Source organism: Rhinoraja longicauda, chromosome 1, assembly GCF_053455715.1.
Source record: "Rhinoraja longicauda isolate Sanriku21f chromosome 1, sRhiLon1.1, whole genome shotgun sequence".
In the NCBI taxonomy this organism is placed as follows: Eukaryota; Metazoa; Chordata; class Chondrichthyes; order Rajiformes; family Arhynchobatidae; genus Rhinoraja; species Rhinoraja longicauda.
The window spans coordinates 8,802,822-8,826,935 of record NC_135953.1 but is presented as its reverse complement, the minus strand read 5'-3'; the positions used below and the strand labels follow the sequence as shown (position 1 = coordinate 8,826,935).

General features: G+C 47.8%; 1 protein-coding gene across 5 annotated transcripts in view; it reads left to right on the top strand.

Annotated features, from left to right (window-relative positions):
- The window catches only part of slc4a11 (solute carrier family 4 member 11), a 144,147-nt gene that overhangs the window by 1,877 nt on the left and 118,156 nt on the right, over positions 1–24,114 (top strand). Inside the window, exon 2 of one of the 5 annotated variants that reach the window (XM_078408798.1) lies at positions 22,974–23,065. The exons of the other annotated variants lie outside the window; for them this stretch is intronic. The gene's annotated coding sequence lies outside the window, so the exon portion shown is untranslated. The remainder of the gene's footprint in view (positions 1–22,973; positions 23,066–24,114) is intronic. 5 annotated transcript variants of the gene reach the window in all.

Genomic DNA, 24,114 nt, shown 5'->3' with positions numbered 1-24,114 from the left:
CACACACACACACACACACACACACACACACACACACAGACAGACACACACACACAGACAGACACACACACACACACACACACACACACACACACAGACACACACACAGACACACACAGACACACACACAGACAGACACACACAGACAGACAGACACAGACAGACACAGACAGACAGACACAGACAGACACACACACCGTCAGACAGACACAGACAGACAGACACACACAGATAGACAGACACACACAGACAGACACACACACACAGACAGACAGACACACACAGACAGACACACACACACACAGACAGACACACACACACAGACAGACAGACACACACAGACAGACACACACACAGACAGACAGACACACAGACACACAGACACACACACACAGACAGACACGGACAGACAGACACAGACAGACACACACAGACAGACACACACACACAGACAGACACACACACACAGACAGACAGACACACACAGACAGACAGACACACACAGACAGACAGACACAGACAGACACGGACAGACACAGACAGACAGACGGGGACAGAGACACACACAACACCGGAACTGCGAGAGAATAAGTAAGATGCTGCGTTTAACTGGCGTTTATCAATGCCAGTGTAACACAATTCATGAGACTTGAATGAAACATGCAAGCCCGAGTGGGAGCAGAACATATTCTCAGCTCACAGAGATAGTGTTTATGTTTGATTATTAAGAACAAATACTCTCCTGCATGCTCCAACTGGGCGTCTTCCCCCCCCCCCCCCCCCCCCCCCCCCCCCGGGGAAACAATATTGTAATTGGCTCCCGTCTTGGTGAAGCTCTTTGATCTGGGCAGGGGCTGTGGTGACTGTGGCGGTGCGGTTCCAGCAGAGGCGATTGATTACTGCTGTTGGGAGGGCCGGCGGGCTGGGTTGATTGGATGGGCAATGGGTCGAGAGAGGAGAGTTTTCCCTCTTGTGGACCGTCTCCCAGATGGGATAGAAACATGGAAACATTGAAAAATAGGTGCGGGAGTAGGCCATTCGGGCCTTCGAGCCAGCATTGCCACTGCCATTCAATATAATCATGGCTGATCATCCAAAAATCAGTACCCCATTCCTGCTTCCCCCCCCCCCCCCCCATATCCCTTGATTCCTTTAGCCCTAAGAGCCCTATCTCACTCTCTCTTGAAAACATCCAGTGAATTGACCTCCACTGCCTTCAATGGCAGAGAATTCCACAGATTCACAACTCTCTGGGTGAAAAAGGTTTTCCTCATCTCAGTCCTAAAGATAGTCCAAGCGTCCAGACTAGATCGTCCTAGTCCCACTTCTAAAGACCAGCTGAGATAGTGTGTTTGTAGCTCTTAATGTGTAATCCATTAGGAGGTGGCTCACACAGACAGTGGGTGGTGGGCGCATGGCACCAGCTGAGATAGACACAAAATGCTGGAGTAACTCAACTTGAACTTGAACACATTTTATTAGCCAAGTATGTTTACAGACAAGGAATTTGCCTTGGTGCCTTGCTCGCAAGTAACAACACGACAAACAGTCAGCATCTCTGGATAAATGGAATGGGACAGGCAGCATCTCTGGATAGAAGGAATGGAATTGAGTTGCCGGAGGAGGTAGTTGAGGCAGGGACTATGGATTTAAGAAACAATTAGACAAGTACAGGCTGGAGGAGTCCAGAACCAGGGGCCACGGTCTAAGAATAAAGGGGAGGCCATTTAAAACTGAGGCGAGAAGAAACTTTTTCACCCAGAGAGTTGTGAATTTGTGTAATTCTCTGCCAGAGAGGGCAGTGGAGGCCGATTCACTGGATGAATTTAAGAGAGAGTTAGATAGAGCTCTAGGGGCTGGTGGAATCAAGGGATATGGGGAGAAGGCAGGCACAGGTTACTGATTTTAGGATCAGCCATGATCACAATGAGTGGCGGTGCTGGCTCAAAGGGCCGAATGGGCTCCTCCTGCACCTATTTTCTACGTTTCTATGTTTACATAGGTAGGACAGGTTTAGAGGGATATGGGCCAAACGCGCAGGACTGGTGTAGATGGGATATGTTTGTCAGTGTGGGCAAGTTGGGCCGAAGGATGAGAGGGGATCTTATAGAAACATATAAAATTATTAAGGGATTGGACAAGCTAGAGGCAGGAAACATGTTCCCCATGTTGGGGGAGTCCAGAACCAGGGGCCACATTTGAAGAATAAGGGGTAGGCCATTTAGACCTGAGATGAGGAAAAACTTTTTCACTCAGAGAGTTGTGAAATTGTGGAATTCTCTGCCTCAGAAAGCAGCAGAGGCCAATTCACTGGGTGCTTTCAAGAGAGAGCTAGATAGAGCTCTTAGGGCTAGCGGAATCAAGGGGTATGGGGAGAAGGCAGGAACGGGGTACTGATTGTGGATGATCAGCCATGACCACATTGAATGTCAGTGCTGGCTCGAGGGGCCGAATGGCCTACTCCTGCACCTACTGTCTATGCATCTATGTTTCCACGCTGTATCAATCTATGACGCCAACAAGGAATTTGGGAGAAGATGGGGCCAGGTCACCCCAGTCATTCCCATTTGTCCCCTCTCCCATCAGGCAAGAGGTACAGAAGTGTGGAAACGCACACCTCCAGATTCAGGGACAGTATTTTTCCCCCAGCTGTAATCAGGCAACTGAACCAACCTGTCACCAACTAGAGAGCGGCCCTGACCTACCATCCACCTCATTGGAGACCCTCAGACCATCTTTAATCGGACTTTATCTTGCACTAAACGTTATTCCCTTTACCCTGTATCTGTACACTGTGGACAGCATGGACTCGGTGGGCCAAAGGGCCTGTTTCCGTGCTGTAGCTCAACACTAAACTATCGTCTTTCTGCTGACTGGATAGCATGCAACAAAAAAGCTTTGCATTGTACCATGGTGCACGTGGCTTTAGATTACATTAAACTAAAGGTGGGGCGATTGTAGATGGGGCATGTTGGTAGGCCTGGGCAAGTTGGGTCGAAGGGCCTGTTTTTGTGCAGTATGACTCCGTGACTAAGCTCCTTTACCTGGAGAGCTGTTCAATCCTCAACTGGGAATTGTAGTTGAACCCCCCAGGGGGAGCTGGATAAACCAATGAGGAAGGAAAGGGAGACACAAGAGATTGCAGGTGCAGCAATCTTGAGCACAACACACATTGCCGGAGGTTCTCGGTGGGACAGGCAGCAGCATCTGAAGGGAAAAACGGACAGATGACGTTTTGGATCGGGACCCTTCTTCAGACTGATGGAGTAGGGGGAGAGAGCCGGGAACCAGAGGTAAAATGACAAAACAAGGAACTGCAGATGCTGGGTTACAACAAAGTGCTGGAGTAACTCAGCAACATCTCTGGAGGAAAAGGCTTGGCGACATTTCGGGTCGACATTTCGGGTTAGGGACACTTTTTTCAAACAATCGGAAGGAGGGTCCCGAGCCGAAATGTCATCTCTCTGCGTTCTCCAGAGATGCTGCCTGACGCGCTGAGTTTCGCCAGCACTTTGGTTAAGTCTGGCAAGTGATGGGTGGATACGGATGAGGAGGAGAGGATGATGATTAGCCGATGGGTGGAATAAGTGACAAAATCTGAAAAGTGTAAAGAACAAAAGGGTGTCAGATAAGGAGAGGAGGAGTGAAAGGATTTTCTGATTGGGCCAGTTGGGGTAAAGAGAGAGGAGGCTTTTGTGTAGCACAAAGGTTGCAAATAAGTTCATGTGATTGGAGCAGAATTAGGCCATTTGGCCCATCAAGTCTACTCCGCCATTCAATCATGGCTGATCTATCTCTCTCTCCCAACCCCGTTCTCCTGCCTTCTCCCCAATCTGTTGACTTGTTGCTTTGCCTCCTATATAAAATAGCAAGCTGTGTGCCAAACCAAAATTATTTTTTTTGGACATAGATTTTAATAGCATCTGTTGTTTTTTATTTTCATTTTTTTTTAATGGGCTGCTTTTGAAGTGTTGTTTTATTTTCCTAATTTAAAAGAAGACATTAGAAGTGGCACAGCGGTAGAGTTGTTGGTTACAGTGCCAGAGACCCGGGTTTGATCCTGACTACGGGTGCTGTCTGTACGGAGTTTGTGACCTGCATGGGTTTTCTCCGAGCCCTTCGGTTTTACTCCCACACTCCAAAGACGTGCAGGTTTGCAGGTTACTTGGCTTCGTGTAATTGTAAATTGTCCCTTATTGTAGATTGTGTTAGTGTTTAGGGATCGCTGGTCGGCGTGGACTCGGTGGGCTGAAGGGCCTGTTTCCGTGCTGTATCTCTAAACTAAACTAAATAGGCTGCTTTTGAACAGTTGTTTTATATTCCTAAATTTCCTAATTTAAAAAAAATATTAGAAGTGGCATGGTGGCGCAGCGGTAGAGTTGCTGCCTTACAGCATCAGAGACCAGGGTTTGATCATGACTACGGGTGCTGTCTGTACGGAGTTTGTACGTTCTCCTCGTGACCTCCTGTGTTTTCTCCGGGTGTTGCGGTTTCCTCCCAAACTGTAAAGACGTGTGGGTTTGCAGCGTAGGTTTACTAGGTTAATTCCCGGAATGGCGGGACTGTCATATGTTGAAAGACTGGAGCGGCTAGGCTTGTATACACTGGAATTTAGAAGGATGAGAGGGGATCTTATCGAAACGTATAAGATTATTAAGGGGCTGGACGCGTTAGAGGCAGGAAACATGTTCCCAATGTTGGGGGAGTCCAGAACCAGGGGCCACAGTTTAAGAATAAGGGGTAGGCCATTTAGAACGGAGATGAGGAAAAACCTTTTCAGTCAGAGAGTTGTGAATCTGTGGAATTCTCTGCCTCAGAAGGCAGTGGAGGCCAATTCTCTGAATGCATCCAAGAGAGAGCTAGTTAGAGCTCTTAAGGATAGCGGAGTCAGGGGGTATGGGGAGAAGGCAGGAACGGGGTACTGATTGAGAATGATCAGCCATGATCACATTGAATGGCGGTGCTGGCTCAAAGGGCCGAATGGCCTCCTCCTGCACCTATTGTCTATTGTAGTTTAATTGGCTTCTGTAAATGGTAACTTGTACCTAGTGTGTGGATTGAACTAGTGTATGGGCTGATTGCTGGTCTACATGGAGTGAAAGGCCTGTTTCCACGATGTATCTTGAAAGTCTTCCCAAATGCTGGCATAACTCACCAGGTCAGGCAGCATCTCTGGACAAAAGGAATAGGTGACATTTCGGATTGAGACCCTTATTAAGATGGAACAAAACCCGAATCGTCTCCTATTCCTTTTCTCCAGAGATGCCGCCTGTCTCACTGAGTTACTCTTGCACTTTGTATCTATCTTCGGTTTAAACCAGCACCTGCAGTTCCTTCCTTCACATCCCAAATGGGTGCTTGTAATTAAACAGCACAGCTCATTTAAAACCATCGCTTAACCAAGTGGTCCAGTTAACTAAATAAGTGGCTTAACTAAGAAAGGTGAGGTGAACTGCAAAGGGATGAATAGGCTTAAATGTGTTGACAAATAGCAGGGTTAGAATGAGTTGTTTGGTTGTGGGAATCACCTTTTTTTTCTACTAATGATAATATTCTTCTTGTCAACAATTCTGCTTGCGTTGCTTGAAACCCAACCGTACGAACGTTGAATTCTCCAATTTTAAGTAACATTCCCTCTCACTATTTGTGCTACCCTCCCCACCCTGATACACACCCATTTCTCCCACTAACCCATGCAACGACCACATATGGCTTTTCTCCGGGTGCTCCGGTTTCCTCCCGCACTCCAAAGACGTACAAGTTTGTAGGTTGATTGTAAATTGTCCCCGCTGTGCAGGATTGTGTTGGTGTACGGGGTGATCGCTGGTCGGCGCGGACTCGGTGGGCTGAAGGGCCAGTATCTCTGAACTAAGAGTCAAGAGTGTTTTATTCTCAGATGCACTAGATAGGGAACAATGAAATTCATGCACAAGGCATTAACGCAATGCAATAGACTTGGCAGAGTAGACTTGATGGGCCGAATGGCCTAATTCTGTTCCTAATACTTGAGAACGTTTAAAAATTATTTGGACAGGTACGTGGATAGGATGTTTAGAGAGATACAGGCCAAATATAGGTAGGTGGGACGAATGTAGCTGGGACAGGTTGGCCTGTGTGGGCAAGTTGGGCTGAAGGACCTGTTTCCATGCTGCATCACTCTGACTCTATCCCGCTCTACTTTCTCATCTTACCATCCACTTCCACCCACATCCCTCCCTCCAACTCAACATTTCACTCCTCCTCTTCCTTATCTGACACCCCTTTGTCTCCTTTCATCTCTAGCCTTTGTCACTTATTCCACCCCATCTACTAATCACTAGTATTCACCCATAATCACTTACTGGACTTTGTCCTGCCCCCACTCTCTTTACCAGCTTTCTCTCCCACCCCCTCACCCCCCACCACAAGCAGTCTGAAGAATGGTCGCGACCCAAATCGTCACCAGCCCGCCCCTCTGCAGATTCTGCCTGACCCACTGAATTTTGTTTAGTTTGGAGATACAGCGCAGAAACAGGCTCTTCGGCCCATCGAGTCCGCACCGACCAGCTATTTCCCCCACGTTAACACAACCCTACACACACTAAGGACAATTTTTACATTTACCAAGCCAATTAACGAACAAACCTGCACGTCTTTGGAGTGTGGGAGGAAACTGAGGATCCCGGAGAAAACCCACGCGGGTCACGGGGAGAACGTACAAAGCCCGTCCAGACAAGCTCCTGTAGTCAGGATCGAACCCAGGTCTCTAGTATTGTAAGCGCTCAAGGGCAGCAACTCTACCACAGCTACTCTGGCACGGCCGCGGGACACCATTCTGCTTTAGTTAAACATTTTGTTCAAGATGGCCGCGCCGTTGTGTTTGGCTGCCTGCCACTGTATGTTGTTTCTTTTTTTTTTTTCCTAATCAGATGTGCAGCACTTTGGTCAACGTGGGTTGTTTTTAAATGTGCTATACAAATAAAATTGACTTGACTTGACTTGACTTGACTTTGCGTTCTGGGGAAGAAAATAGTTGTTCTGGGAGTCGAGGCGTGTTGCTTGAGTGACGTTTCCGCAAGACTGGCTCGTGTAAGGGCTTGATAAGATTGGCACAGTCAGTCAGCAGTGGGGTTTGGCAGAGGTGAGAGTGAGTGGATGTGGTGTTTTTGATAAGGAGAACCTGCAGCGGCATTTTATCAGCGATCAGCTGAGGAGATAGCAAGAAAGCAGACAAGCTGCTGATCCAAACTGCAGAGGAAAACAATGCAAAGTCCACTGCAAGTTCCCACTCTCAAGTGCAGACAATGATTTGACTGATAATTGATTGTTTTATCGTTTATTGTACATTGATTGTATTGTTTGGCACAGCGGTAGAGTTGCTGCCTCTCAGCGCCAGAGACCCGGGTTCGATCCTGACCACGGGTACTGTCCGTGCGGAGTTTGTACGTTCTCCCCGTGACCCGCGTGGGTTTCTCTGGGATCTCCGCTTTCCTCCCACACTCCAAAGACCTGCAGATTTGTATTTTAATTGGCTTCCGTAAATTGACCGCAGCGTGGAAGATAGATCTAGTGTATGGGAATCGCTTGTCGGCAAGGACCAGGTGGGCCGGAGAGCCTGTTTCCACACTGTATCTCTAAACTACATTAAAGGAGGACACGGTTCTGCCCACTTTTGTCCATGGCGCATCTTGGAAAAGGGTTTGAAATCGATCCCACGCTGTCTGGTTTGGTCCCACACTGTCAGGTTTGTCTCACAAGTTTGTCTCTGGAACTGATGCGCTACAATGCTGAGATTTATACTCTGCACTCTGTATCTTCCTCTCTGGTCTCAGTCGCAGTCATACAGCGTGGAGATAGGCCCTTCAGCCCACCTTGCCTACGCCCACCCGTCTGAATTTGTCCCAAATTTGTCCTAAACTTTCCTATCCATGCACCTGCCTAAATGTTTTTATAAATGTTGTGAAAGTACCTGCCTCAACTACCTCCTCTGCCAGGTTAATCCAGCATTTTCATAAATTCATCAGGAATAGGAGCAGAATGAGGGAGGCCATTCGGCCCATCAAGTCTACTCCGCCATTCAATCATGGCTGATCTATCTCTCCCTCTTAACCCCATTCTCCTCCCCATAGACCCTGACACTCGTACCAATCAAGAATCTATCTATCTCTGCCTTAAATATATCCACTGACGGCCTCCACGTCCTTCTGTGGCAAATAATTCCACGGATTCACCACCCTCTGACTAAAGAAGGCGTCTCTCTTTGTAATAATAATAATAATAATAATAATAAGCATTTATTTTATATAGCGCCTTACCAGAAGCTCAAAGCGCTTTACAAAAACAATCATAACATAGAAACAAACAGACAAACTACCCTAACGGAGAAGCGGCGAATAAACAGCGCCAGCGTCCTCTCACGTCAGGGTCCGGCAGTATACAACACAAAGCACAGGACACACAGATACAATTTATAACACAAACAGCCATCACAGTGATTGCTCCAGGCACACCCTCACTGTGATGGAAGGCAAAGAAAAGTCTTATCTCCTCCTCATTCTTCTCCCGTGGTGCCACGAGGTGATCGAGGCTCCCAACTTTTTGAAGCCCCCACTGGGCGATGGAAAGTCCCAGGGCCGAGCCGAGCAGGCCGATGAAGGTCCTGAGCCCTCACCGGGCGATGGAAAGTGCCGCGGCCAGGCCACGCAGGGTGATGAAGGGCCTGCGGGCGGGTCGATCGTACCTCGCGCTTCGGGGCGGTCAAAGCTGCTACGGCTGGAGCTCCCAAAAGCCGGTCGCCAGCCAGGGACCTGCGAACTCCCGATGTTGCGGTCTGCAGGGCCCTCTTCTCTGTTATTTTCCACTTTTTGGCAAGTTACCTAATTACTTGCCCTTGACCCGACCTCCATTTCAAGCTGTGCGTTCCAAACGACAGAGACCTGTTGCATAAAAACATTCCTACGTTTTTACCCTTGAGTGCTTTTTACACATGCTTTTAAAAAATTGATTTAATTCTGATCAGCGGTGGGGCGACTGAACTCTTTGGGGAATAAAATGCAGTGAAAGATTTTAGCGAATGACTCGGGAAAGCAGAAGTGAACTAAGTTGCAGAACCCATGTGAAAAACAGGCAAAAAGTGTGTTTGACGGCCCAACCTTGGCCCTGGCTCCACATTGCTCGAGGGTTAATCATTTTTCTGCTGCAAAAAAACAAACTGCTGGAGGAACCCAGTGGATCAATTTATAAAGGCTAGAGTAATGGTTCTCATCACTTGCTACTTATTTAAGACAAATTAAAATATTTCGGCATGGGGAGGTCATAAGGTTTTTGATTGGAGTAGCATTAGGCTATTCGGCCCATCAAGTCTACTCCGCCATTCAATCATGGCTGATCTATCTCTCCCTCCTAACCCCATTCTCCTGCCTTCTCCCCATAACCTCTGACACCCGCACTAATCAAGAATTTTATCAGACGCAAAGAAAGAGAGTTCAGAGGAGGTTTTCCGAGAATGATCCCAGGAATGGGTTAGCATGTGGTGAGTGTCTGATGGCACTGGGCCTGCACTCGCTGGAGTTTAGAAGGATGAGGGGGGAAACTCATTGAAACTTACCGAATGGTGAAAGGCTTGGATAGAGTGGATGTGGAGAGGATGTTTCCACTAGTGGGAGAGTCTGGGACCAGAAGCCGAGGGTGAAACTGTCCAACAGTACGGCGGTCACGGTGGCGCAGCGGTAGAGTTGCTGCCTTACAGCGAATGCAGCGCCGGAGACCCGGGTTCGATCCCGACCGCGGGTGGTGTCTGTACGGAGTTTGTACGTTCTCCCCTTGGGTTTTCTCCGAGATCTTCGGTTTCCTCCCACACTCCAAAGGGGTACAGGTTTGTAGGTTAATTGGCTTGGTAAATGTAAAAATTGTCCCTAGTGGGTGTAGGATAGTGGATAATGCACGGGGATCGCTGGGCGGCACGGTCCCGGTGGGCCGAAGGGCCTGTTTCCGCGCTGTTTCACTAAACTAAACTACACAGTAGACAGCTGTAAGATGAGAGGTGGAAGGTTTAATGGTGATGTGCAGTGGTGTGGGCTGGAAAGCATTGCCAGGGGTGGTGATGGTATGAAGGTGGTGTTTAAGATGCTGTCGGATAGGCTCATGAAGTGCAAGGAATAGAAGGATGTGGATCATGTGCAGGCAGATGAGATCAGTTGAACTCAGCATCATGTTCGGCACAGACATTGTGGGCCGAAGGGCCCGCTCCTGTGCTGTACTGGTCTTGGGTTGAAACCTTGCATCAGGACTGAGCGTAGAAAACAAAATATGGAGGAAAGAACTGTGGATGCTGATTGTCCATCTGCGAAGATGGACACAAAATGCTGGAGCAACTCAGCGGGTCAGGCAGCATCTCTGGAGAGAAGGAATGGGTGACGCTTCGGGTCGAGACCCTTCTTCAGGCTGTTGAAGACTGAGGACGAGTTTAGTCCGAAGAAGGGTCTCGACCTGAAACGCCCCCCTTTGCTCCTCTCCAGAGATGCTACCTGTCCCGCTGAGTTACTTCTTGATTGTTGCTCCAGCATTTTGTGTCTGTCTGAGTGTGGAGAAGATGGATGGCTGGTGTAAAGTGGTAGGGGAGTGGAATAATCCGGGGACTGGCTGGTGATGGGCGGAACCAAGTGGGGAGGAGATGTGTATGGTGGTGCCAAGCGTTGGGACACAGCGGGTGATAGGTACCAAACAGATACGGAGAGGGGGAGGAAAGGCGAAGAGAGGGGGTGGCACCACATTGCCTTGGAAAAGCGGCCAACATAATTGAAAACATGTCGCACCCGGGTCACTAGTCCAGCAAAGGATACAGAAGCTTGAAAGTGTGCACCACCAAACTCAGGAACATCTTATACAGCATGGAAACAGGCCCTTCTGCCCAACTTGCCCACACCGACCAACATGTCCCATCTACAGTAGTCCCACCTGCCTGCATTTGGCCCATATCCCTCAAAAACTGTCCTATCCGTGTACCTGTCTAACTGTTTCTTAAACCTTGCGATAGTCCCTGCCTCAACTACCTCCTTAGGCAGCTCGTTCAATGCACCCACCGCCCTTTGTGTGAAAAAGTTATCCCTCAGGTCCTGTTTCCACGCTGTATACCTATATACTAAAACTCTCGTTTGTTTGTTTGTTTGTTCCTGAACTACAGCCAAAACGGTACACGATAGCGCGACAATTTTAGGCCCACCTTGTTAGCCGTCGTCCCTTTGGTGCTAATGGAAGAAGTTTCATTGAAATCGGTGTTATACTTTTAAAGTTATTTACATTTTAAAGTTTAAATCTATCTCCTAGGAGGGGTGGAGGGAGGGAGGGGTGTGGAGGGAGGATAAGGGGGATTGAGGGGGAGGGGAGGAGGGAGGGGGATGGGAAGAAGGGGGAGGGGAGGAGTGTGGAGGGGGGGGGGGGGGGGGATGGGAGGGGGAGCGGGAGAGGAGAAGCTGCTGCACCAATGCAGGAGTGGTTTGGGCCCAATTTGATATTAGTTGTCTTTTTGAGACCGAGCCTCCTCTTAATCCCTTCGATGGTGGGGAGGTCAGAATCTGTGATGGCCGGGTAGTGTCTACCACTCTATGTTCATAGAAACATAGAAAATAGGTTCAGTAGCAGGCCATTAGGCCTTTTGAGCCAGCACCGCCATTCAATATGATCATGGCTGAACATCCAAAATCAGTACCCCGTTCCTGCTTTTTCCCCATATCCCTTGATTCTGTTGGCCCGAAGAGCTAAATCTAACTCTCTCTTGAAAACATCCAGTGAATTGGCCTCCTCTGCCTTCTGTGGCACAGAATTCCACAGATTTACAACTCTCTGGGTGAAAATTGTTCAAGTTGTTCGTGCGTGTTCGTGTTGCTGAACCAGGCCGTGATACGATACGGTTTGAATCGAAGATAGACACAAAATGCTGGAGTAACTCAGCGGGTCAGGCAGCATCTCGGGAGAGAAGGAATGTAGGTCTGAAGAAGGGTCTTGACCCGAAACGTCACCTATTCCTTCTCTCCCGAGATGCTGCCTGACCCGCTGAGTTACTCCAGCATTTTGTGTGTACCCGTGATACGATCGCATTGTGATTTGTGATTAAACTGGTATCATTGAAAGCTATTTGATTACTTTGATCAAATAAACACTTTGCCTTATATCGCACACTCCAAAAACGTACAGGTTTGTAGGTAATTGGCTTGGTAAAATCGTCTCTAGTGTGTGTGATCGTGTTAGCGTGTGGGGATCGCTGGTCGGCGTGGACTCGGTTGGCCGAAGGGCCTGTTTCAACGCGGTATCTCTAAAATGAAATAAACTAAACTATCATGGCCAATAACGTACATGTGTTGTTACTATTATAATGCCAACACACCAACCAATTTGGAGATAGCACACGCTACTACAAATAGCATTAAATACATATCCTTTATTTTCCATTTTGGTATGCGGCACGGTGGCGCAGGGGTAGAGTTGCTGTCTTACAGCGAATGCAGCGCCGGAGACTCGGGTTCGATCCTGACTACGGGCGCCGTCTGTATGGAGTTTGTACGTTCTCCCCGTGACCTGTGTGGGTTTCCTCCGAGATCTTAGGTTTCCTCCCACACTCCCAAGACGTACAGGCCAATTTTTACATTTACCCAGTCAATTAACCTACAAACCTGTACGTCTTTGGAGTGTGGGAGGAAACCGAAGATCTCGGAGAAAACCCACGCAGGTCACAGGGAGAACGTACAAACTCCGTACAGACCGAACCTGAGTCTCCGGCGCTGCATTCGCTGTAAGGCAGCAACTCTACCGCTGCGCCACCGTGCCGCCCCATGGTTAACACGGACTCGATGGGCTAAAGGGCCTGTTTCTATGCTGTACCTCTGAACTTGGGACTTGGCTACCTCTGGGGACCTGGTTCCACAATCCTGCCCTTGGTGTCGTAAACCACAAAGTTATGGCAAGTTTATGGAAATACCAAGTATTTTAAAAATGGAGATTGATAGGTTCTTGATTAGTAAGGGCATCAAAGGATATAGGGAGCAGGCAGGAGAAGGGGGTTGAGAGGGAAAAATAGATTAGCCATGATTGAATGGTGGAGCAGACTCGATGGGCCGAATGGCCTAAATCCGCTCTTACGTCTCATGATCTTGCTATAGACGAGTGAGTTCTTTTTGCTCCATAAACCTCTCCCATCGAGCTGAAGTTATAGAGGCTTGTAAGCGTGCACCACCAGACTCGGGAACAGTGGCCTGGCGGTAGAGTTACTGCCTTCCAGCACCAGAGACCCAGGTTCGATCCTGACTACGGGTGCTGTCTGTACGGAGCTTGTACATTCTCTCCATGATGTACAGGTTTCTAGATTAATTGTCTTGGTAAAATAGTAAATTGTCCCTTGTGTATGTTAGCTAGTGCTATTGTGGGGGTCGCTAGTCTCTATATCTCTAAACTAAACAGTTTCTTCCCCTCTGTTGTCGGGCTTCTGAACATTTCTTCCAGAAGCCAGGGTATAGTCTTGATTCTGCAATGAACCCCATTGTGGACATTGGACTCTGGAACTGATGTGCTGCAATAAGGAAACATAGAAAATAGGTGCAGGAGGAGGCCTTTTGGCCCTTTGAGCCAGGAGAACTATATTCTATATTCTGCAACTTCCCCTTTGCTCTCTATCTATTGTACCCGAGTTTGGCTTGATTATCTTTATGTATAATATATGTGATCTGCTTGGATCGCATGCAAAGCAAAGCATTTAGACAATAGACAATAGACAATAGGTGCAGGAGTAGGCCATTCAGCCCTTTGATCCAGCACCGCCATTCAATGCGATCATGGCTGATCACTCTCAATCAGTACCCCGTTCCTGCCTTCTCCCCATACCCCCTCACTCCGCTATCCTTAAGAGCTCTATCCAGCTCTCTCTTGAAAGCATCCAACGAACTGGCCTCCACTGCCTTCTGAGGCAGAGAATTCCACACCTTCACCACTCTCTGACTGAAAAAGTTCTTCCTCATCTCCGTTCTAAATGGCCTACCCCTTATTCTTAAACTGTGGCCCCTTGTTCTGGACTCCCCCAACATTGGGAACATGTTTCCTGCCTCTAATGTGTCCAATCCCCTAATTATCTTATATGTTTCAATAAGATCCCCCCATATCCTTCTAAATTCCAGTGTATACAAGCCTAATCGCTCCAGCCTTTCAACATACGACAGTCCCGCCATTCCGGGAATTAACCTAGTGAACCTACGCTGCACGCCCTCCATAGCAAGAATATCCTTCCTCAAATTTGGAGACCAAAACTGCACACAGTACTCCAGGTGCGGTCTCACCAGGGCCCGGTACAACTGTAGAAGGACCTCTTTGCTCCTATACTCAACTCATCTTGTTACGAAGGCCAACATTCCATTGGCTTTCTTCACTGCCTGCTGTACCTGCATGCTTCCTTTCATTGACTGATGCACTAGGCCACCCAGACCTCATTGAACTCCCCCTCCTCCTAACTTGACACCATTCAGATAATAATCTGCCTTTCTATTCTTACTTCCAAAGTGAATAACCTTACACTTATCTACATTAAACTGCATCTGCCATGTATCCGCCCACTCACACAACCTGTCCAAGTCACCCTGCAGCCTTATTGCATCTTCCTCACAATTCACACTACCCCCCAGTTTAGTATCATCTGCAAATTTGCTAATGGTACTTTTAATCCCTTCGTCTAAGTCATTAATGTATATCGTAAATAGCTGGGGTCCCAGCACCGAACCTTGCGGTACCCCACTGGTCACTGCCTGCCATTCCGAAAGGGACCCATTTATCCCCACTCTTTGCTTTCTGTCTGTCAACCAATTTTCTATCCATGTCAGTACCCTACCCCCAATACCATGTGCCCTAATTTGGCCCACTAATCTCCTATGTGGGACCTTGTTGAAGGCTTTCTGAAAGTCGAGGTACACCACATCCACTGACTCCCCTGTCAATTTTCCTAGTTACATCCTCAAAAAATTCCAGTAGATTTGTCAAGCATGATTTCCCCTTCGTAAATCCATGCTGACTCGGAATGATCCTGTTACTGCTATCCAAATGCTCAGCAATTTCGTCTTTTATAATTGACTCCAGCATCTTCCCCACCACTGATGTCAGACTAACTGGTCTATAATTACCCGTTTTCTCACTCCCTCCTTTCTTAAAAAGTGGGATAACATTTGCTATCCTCCAATCCACAGGAACTGATCCTGAATCTATAGAACATTGAAAAATGATCTCCAATGCTTCCACTATTTCTAGAGCCACCTCCTTAAGTACCCTAGGATGCAGACCATCAGGCCCTGGGGATTTATCAGCCTTCAGTCCCATCAGTCTACCAAAAACCATTTCCTGCCTAATGTGGATTTCCTTCAGTTCCTCCATCACCCTAGGTTCTCCGGCCCCTAGAACATTTGGGAGATTGTGTGTATCTTCCTCAGTGAAGACAGATCCAAAGTAACGGTTTAACTCGTCTGCCATTTCTTTGTTCCCCATAATAAATTCCCCTACTTCTGTCTTCAAGGGACCCACATTTGCCTTGACTATTTTTTTCCTCTTCACGTACCTAAAAAAACTTTTGCTATCCTCCTTTATATTATTGGCTAGTTTACCCTCGTACCTCATCTTTTCTCCCCGTATTGCCTTTTTAGTTAACTTTTGTTGCTCTTTAAAAGAGTCCCAATCCTCTGTCTTCCCACCCTTCTTTGCTATGTTATACTTCCTCTCCTTAATTTTTATGCTGTCCCTGACTTCCCTCGTCAGCCACAGGTGTCTCTTACTCCCCTTAGAGTCTTTCCACCTCTTTGGAATAAATTGATCCTGCAACCTCTGCATTATTCCCAGGAATACCTGCCATTGCTGTTCTACCGTCTTCCCTGCTAGGGCCTCCTTCCAGTCAATTTTGGCCAGCTCCTGCCTTTGCAGTACTTCGGTACATGTGACAATAATAAACTTAAACCTTTCAGGGAACTGGGCCGGGATCGTCTCCAGCTTCTTGGAACTCCTCGCATCCGTCCTTCAACCAAAGATAATTTAGTTTAAGTAGGGAGACACAAAGTGCTGGAGTAACTCAGCGGATCAGGCAGCATCTTTAGTTTAGAGGTACAATGTGGAAACAGGCCCTTTCGGCCCACCGGTACCGCACCGACCAGCGATCCCCGCACATTAACACCATCCTATACCCACTGGGGACAATTTTTTACATTTACCAAGCCAAATTAACATACAAACCTCTACGTCTTTGGAGTGTGGAAGGAAACCGAAGATCTCGGAGAAAACCCACGCAGGTCACGGGGAGAACGTGCAAACTCCGTACAGACGGCGCCCGTAGTCGGGATCGAACCCGGGTCTCCGGCGCTGCATTCGCTGTAAGGCAGCAACTCTACCGCTGCGCCACCGTGACCGCCCTGCTCTCTGGAGCAAAAGGATGGGTGATGTTTCGGGCCGGGGACCCTTGTTCAGATTGAAAGTCGGAGGGAGGGAACAGGAGGTAAGAAAAGGCCCGAACAAAGCAGGGCCGGCAACACATGATCAAGAAAGGGTGGAGCCCACAATGGTCCATTGTTAGCTGAGGATGAGGTGATAATGAAGAGAAACAAGGATGCGAACAGTGGAACTAGTACGGAGACGAGGATGGCGGAAGGGGGCAGAGACAGAAAACGTAGAAGTTACTTGGGCGGCACAGTGGCGCAGCGGTAGAGTTGCTGCCTTACAGCGAATGCAGCGCCGGAGACTCAGGTTCGATCCTGACTACGGGTGCCGTCTGTACGGAGTTTGTAAGTTCTCCCCGTGACCTGCGTGGGTTTTCTCCGAGATCTTCGGTTTCCTCCCACACTCCAAAGACGTACAGGTATGTAGGTTAATTGGCTGGGCAAATGTAAAAAAAAATAATAATTGTCCCTAGTGTGTGTAGGATAGTGTTAATGTGCGGGGATCGCTGGGCGGCACGGACCCGGTGGGCCGAAGGGCCTGTTTCCGCGCTGTATCTCTAAATCTAAAATCTTGAAATGAAAGAAATTAACGTTCATACCACTGGGTAGTGCTCCGGTTTCCACCCACACTCCAAAGACGTACAGGTTTGTCGTCTAATTGGCTTTGGTATAATTGCAAAGGTGTCCCTAGTGTAGGATAGTGGTGTGGGGATCGCTGGTCGGCACAGACTCGGTGGGCCGAAGGGCATGTTTCAGCGCTGTCGCTCTATGCTAAACTAAGCGGATGAGATCAGTTTAACATCGTGTTCGGCATAAACGTTGTGGGCCGAAGGGCCCGCTGCTGTGCTGTTCTATGTTTTATTGGTTTCACCAATGTTGATGAAATATTGGTCAAGACACAACCACACACACCTCCTATCCCAATGGGAGCGAACTCTCTTGTTCATCTTCAAAACACTGCCAGAGATTCATTGACGTACATCCGAGTGAACAGATGGGGCACTTTAAAGAAAACTCCCTGTTGTTTGTGTACAGAATTCCCTCAGTCAAGAGTGACTAATTGTAATATGTAGCTATAATGGAACAATGACATTCCTACTTACAGCAGCATAACAGGCCTGGAAACCCAATAAACATCGGTAACCTATAATCTATATACTAAAACTCTCGTTTGTTTGTTCCTGAACTACAGCCAAAACGTTACATAATAGAGCGACAATTTTAGGCCCACCTTACTCACCGTCATCCCTTTGGTGCTAATGGAAGAAGTTTCACTGAAATCGGTGTTATATTTTTTAATTTAGTCACATTTTTAAGTTTAAATCTATCTCCTAGGGAGGGAAGAGGAGGGGGGGGGGGGGAGTGAGGGGAGTGGGGTGGGGGGGAGGGGAGGAAGGGGAGAGGGAGGGGAGGAAGGGGAGGGGGGAAGGAGGGAGGGGGAGGGGGCAAGGAGGGAGGGGGAGGGGGCGGGTGGAGAGGGGATGGGGGAGGAGAGGGTGCTGTACCAATGCAGGAGAGGTTTGGGCCCAATGGGTCCACTTGGTCTAGTGTAAAATCAAGCTCCTAGTGAGACCGCACCTGGAGTACTGTGTGCAGTTTTGGTCTCCAAATTTGAGGAAGGATATTCTTGCTATTGAGGGCGTGCAGCGTAGGTTTACTAGATTAATTCCCGGAATGGCAGGACTATCATATGTTGAAAGACTGGAGCGACTAGGCTTGTATACACTGGAATTTAGAAGGATGAGAGGAGATCTTATCGAAACGTATAATATTATTAAGGGGTTGGACACGTTAGAGGCAGGAAACATGTTCCCAATGTCGGGGGAGTCCAGAACAAGGGGCCACAGTTTAAGAATAAGGGGTAGGCCATTTAGAACTGAGATGAGGAAAAACTTTTTCAGTCAGAGAGTTGTGAATCTGTGGAATTCTCTGCCTCAGAAGGCAGTGGAGGCCAATTCTCTGAGTGCATTCAAGAGAGAGCTGGATAGAGCTCTTAAGGATAGCGGAGTCAGGGGGTATGGGGAGAAGGCAGGAACGGGGTACTGATTGAGAATAATCAGCCATGATCACATTGAATGGCGGTGCTGGCTCGAAGGGCCGAATGGCCTCCTCCTGCGCCTATTGTCTATTGTCTATTGTCTATTGATAAACTAGTTTTTTAAGTCAGTTTAAACCGTAGGTAGACACTAAACGCTGGAGTAACTCAGCGGGTCAGGCAGCATCTCTCGACAAAAGGAATAGGTGACATTTCGGGTCGAGACCCTTCTTCAGACTGAGAGTCGGGGGAAAGGGAAACGAGAGACATAGACGGCGATATAGAGAGATATAGAACAAATGAATGAAAGGTATCCAAAAAAGCAGCAATGATCAGGAAGGCGGAGCCCACAATGGTCCCTTGTTGGTTTATGGATAGATGATAACGAGTTTTAGTTTGTTGCCACGTTGAGGTTCAGTGAGGAGGAGAGAAATCAATCCATGTTTGCCCCAGGTATCACAAAATGCTGGAGTAACTCAGCGGGTCAGGCAGCACCTAGGAGAGAGGGAATGGGTGACGTTTCGGGTCGAGACCCTTCTTCTGACCCTTCTTTCCTACACAAGTTTGTCCAATATCTCCTTGTAGCTACCACCACCGAATGCAGATGTGGGGCCAAAAATTGCTCACGATATTCCAGATGTGGTCCGACCAGCTCCTCAAAAAGTCTTGACATTACAGCCCTGTTTTTATATTCTCGTCCTCTCGAAATAAATGCTGACAATGCATTAGCTTTCCTTGCAACCGAATCAACTTGCCAATTAAACCTTATGGGAATCCTGCACCAGTTCTCCCAAGTCCCTTTGCACCTCCAATTTCAGAATCCTCTCCTCATTTAGAAAATAGTCAACGCCTTTATTCCTACGACCAGTCTGAAACATAGAAAAAAATAGGTGCAGGAGTAGGCCATTCGGCCCTACGAGCCTGCACTGCCATTCAATATGATCATGGCTGATCATCCAACTCAGTATCCCATACCTGCCTTCCTCCATACCCCCTGATCCCTTTAGCCACAAGGGCCACATCTAACTCCCTCTTAAATATAGCCAATGAACTGGCCTCAACTACCTTCTGTGGCAGAGAATTCCTGAAGAAGGGTCTCGACCCGAAACGTCGCCCATTCCTTCTCTCCTGAGCTGCTGAGTTACTCCAGCATTTTGTGAATAAATACCTTCGATTTGTACCTGCATCTGCAGTTATTTTCTTACAAAATGCATGACCGTACACTTTGCTACGCTGTGTTCCATCTGCCACTTCTCTGCCCATTCTCCCAACTTGTCCAACTCCTCCTACAGAGTTCCTGCATTCTCTATGCTCCTGCCCCTCTAATTTGCTTCAGTTTCATCAGTGTGCGGAGTTTGACACTGGAGTTTGGCAACAGATGCACAGAATCTCTTGCCCAGAGTGGGGGAATCGAGGACCAGAGGTGTTAGGTTCAAGGTGACGGGGGATAAGATTTAATACGAATCTGAGGGGTAGCCTTTTCAAACAAAGGGTGGTGGGTGTATGGAACAAGCTGCCAGAAGAGGTAGTTGAGGCTGGGACTATCCCAACGTTTAAGAAACAGTTAGACAGGTTTGGAGGGATATGGGCCAAGCGCAGGGAGGTGGGACTAGTGCAGCTGGGACATTGTTGGCCGGTGTGGGTAAGTTGGGCCGAAGGGCCTGTTTCCATGCTGTATCACTCTGACTCTATGACTCTAACAGGAGAGGCAAGGATGAAGTGGGTGGGGGAGGGGCAGAGTACGAATGGCTAATCTCTTGGCAGTCACTTTATAATCACATCAGCAGTGTGGCAAATTCCTCTGCAGTTTGAGGAAGTAACATTTTTTTAAGAAAGACTCTGGAAACAACGTTCAAAAGGTGAAGCCAAGCAACTTGAATCTGGGCGGGTTGGCAGAGTGAATGCTCGGAGTCTATTATCTACGAGAGGAATAGATCGAGTAGATACACAGAGTCTCTTGCCCGACCAAAATGCCCCAAGCTAGTCCCATTTGCCCACAATTTGTCAATTTGCAGGGGAAGAGAAAAGACATTCTGGCCTTCCATCACAGTGAGGAGGGGACTGGAGGAGACTCACTGTGATGGATGTTTCTTTTTGGGGGGTTTTGTGTTGGTTGGGGTTGTGTAATTTGCTTATTTTATTGCTCTTATTGTTGGACTGTGGGTGATGAAATTTCGTCCAAAAAACTTGTTTTTTGGATGACAAATAAAGATATCTTGATCTTGATCTTGATCTTGATCTTGATCTTGATCTAAACCTTTCCTGTCTATGTACCGATCCAAGTCTATTTTAAATGCTGTTATAGTCCACGCCTTGACTACTTCCCCTGGCAGCTCGTTCCATGCACCCACCACCCTCTGAGTGTAAAACCTTCCCGTCTCACCTTACAATACAATACGATCGAACACTTGTCTCCTGGCGCTACGTTCGCTGTAAGGCAGCAACACTACCGCTGTGCCACTGTGACTGCCCCTGGATGTTTTTAAGGTTTGAAATGCTCCATGGTGTCTTTCCCATAGGAGTCGCATTTAAAAAAAAAAATTTACTAGCTGCCTTTCTTGTTGAATACGAGACCCCCTTTTTCACAAACTTGCAGTCCTACAGCATGGAAACGGGCCCTTCAGCCCAACTTGCCCGTGCTGACCCACATGCCCCGAGGGTGGTGAATCTGTGGGGATTGATTGCCACAGACAGCAGTGGAGGCCAAGACATGAAGTATTTTTACAGTGGAGAATTATAGTTTCTTTATATATTACGAAGGGCGTCAAAGGTTACGGGGAGAAGATAAGAAAATGGAGTTGAGAGGGAAAAATAGATCGGCCATGACTCGATGGGCTGAATGGCCGAATTCTGCTCCAATGTCCGATGGAGTGCCGAGCATTCAAATCAGAAAATACAATACATGAATATAATCAAGCCATACACAAGAGCAATAGGTAGAGGCAAGGGAAAGGGACTGGAATGCAGAATATTTTTCTCAGCATTGTAGCGTAACAGTTCCAGGGAAAAAGAACAAAGTCCGCAATGAGGTAGGTTGGAGGATTGGACTATACGATAGCTCATAAAAAAGGCTATTCAGAAATATAAAAGGGGTACTGCAAGGACACTTAGCTAATAGTGGGGATGTCTTTAACGCAGTAGCCCAGCTGGTAGCTACCTCAGAGCGCCAGAGACCCAGGTTCCAACCTGACCTTGGTGCTGTTGGTGTGGCGTTTGCAAATTCCCCCTGTGACCACTTGGGTTCCCTCCAGTTGCCATGGTTTCCACCCAAATCCCAAAGATGCGCAGCTTTGTAGGTTTAAATTTTAGATTTAGATTTAGAGATACAGCGCGGAAACAGGCCCTTCGGCCCACCGGGTTCGCGCCGCCCAGCGATCCCAGCACATTAACACTATCCACACACTAGGGACAATTTTTACATTTTTAATTAACCCAGCAAATTAACCTACATACCTGCACGTCTTTGGAGTGTGGGAGGAAACCGAAGATCTCGGAGAAAACCCACACAGGTCACGGGGAGAACGTACAAACTCCGTACAGACGGCGCCCGTAGTCATGATCGAACCTGAGTCTCCGGCGCTGCATTCGCTGTAAGGCAGCAACTCTACCGCTGCGCCACTGTGCCACCCACGGTTAATTGGCCTCTGTTTAAAAATTGCCCCTGGTGTGTAGGCAGTGGATGACAAAGAGAGATTGCGTAGAACTAGTGTGAACAGATGATCGATGGTTGGCGTGGACTCGGTGGGCTGAAGGGCCTGTTTCCATGCTCTGTCTCTAAACTCGAGAGATGTACAAGATCATGAGAGGAATAGATCGAGTAAATGCACAGAGTCATTTACTGATAGTAGGGGAATTAAGAACTAGAGGACATAGGTTTAAGGTGAGGAGGAGAAAGATTTAACAGGAACAAAACAGATGTTTTTACACAAAGGATGGTGGGTGTCTGAAATGAGTAGTTGAGCCAGATACTATCTCAACGTTTAAGAGATATTTGGACTGGTACATGAATAGGATAGGTTTAGAGGGATATGGGCCAAGTGCAGGCAGGTGGGACTTGTGTGGATGGGGTATGTTGGTAGGTGTGGGCAAGTTGGGCCGATTGGCCTGTTTCCATACTGTATGACTCTATGACACAAACTAAACAAAACGAAGTTTCCAAGGAATGTGACTGGAACCCGAGGCTTTTTAACTCGGGAGAGGTGGTTGAACTTTGTCTTGTCTCAACATGGCTCCGCCTTCGGAGAACTTATAAATTAAGATATAAGAGCGGCATTAGGCGATTCGGGCCATCAAGTCTACTCTGCCATTCAATCATGGCTGATCTATCTTTCCCTCAACCCCATTCTCCTGCCTTGGCCCCATAACCCATGACACCTGTGCTAATCAAGAATCTGTCAATCTGCGCCTTAAAGATACCCAATAGTTTGGTCTCCTCAGCCGTCTGTGGCAATGGATTGCACAGCTTCACCATCCTCTGACTAAATAAATTCCTCTTTATCTTCTTTCTAAAGGTACGTCCTTTAATTCTAAGGCTGTGCCCTCTGGTCCTAGACTCTCCCAGCAGTGGAAACATCCTCTCCACATCCACTCTATCCAAGCCTCGGTAAGTTTCAATGAGGTTCCCCCCTCATCCTTCCAAACGCCAGCGAGTACAGGCCCAGTGCTGTCAAACGCTCATCATATGTTAACCCAATCGTTCGTGGTATCATTCTCATAAACCTCCTTTGGACCCTCTCCAGAGCCAGCATGTCCTTCCTCAGACGTGGGGCCAAAGACTGCTCCCAATACTCCAAATGCGGCCTGACCAGCACCTTATTTGATCAGTCGTGATCATATTGAATGGCGGTGCTGGCTCGAAGGGTCGAATGGCCTACTCCTGCACCTATTTTTTATGTTTCTCATAGAGCCTCAGCATTACATCCCTGCTTTTGTATTTTAGCCCTCTTGAAATAAATGCTAACATTGCATTTGCTTTCCTTACTACCAATGCAACTTGCAAATCAACCTTTTTGGGAATCCTGCACTGGCACTCCCAAGTCCCTTCGTACCTCTGATTTTTCTGAATCCACTTCCCACTTAGAAAATAGTCTATGCCTTTATTCCTACTACCAAAATACACGCCTCCACACTTTGCTACACAATATTCCATCTGCCACTTCTCAGCCCACTCTCCCAACCTGTCCAAGTCCTTCTGCAGAGTCACGGCATTCATTCGCCATGCACGACCTGCCCCCTCCAACTTGCCTCAGTTTTATCTTTGTACGTAGTTTGACACTTCGTGTCTGCCTCCTTTATGATTAGCTTGTCAACAGACAACTGTTGTCAACTGTTGCCATAAACAACATTGTTGACGATAACAAGGTGCATGAATGTCCCAAGGTGTTTGGCTGGATGGGGTGAAGAAAAGAATTGAAATAGAAGGCTACCGAGTCATGCCAGATAAGATTAGATTTGTAAACAACACATTGGCTCAGTCGATGTCCTGCTACATCCCACTTGCTTTGAAGGATAAAGGCCAAATGCTGGAGTGACTCAGTGGGAAAGGCTGCATTTCTGAAGAGAAGTAATGGCTTTACATAGATAGCAAATAGGTGCAGGAGGAGGCCATTTGGCCCTTCGAGCCAGCACCGCCATTCATTGTGATCATGGCTG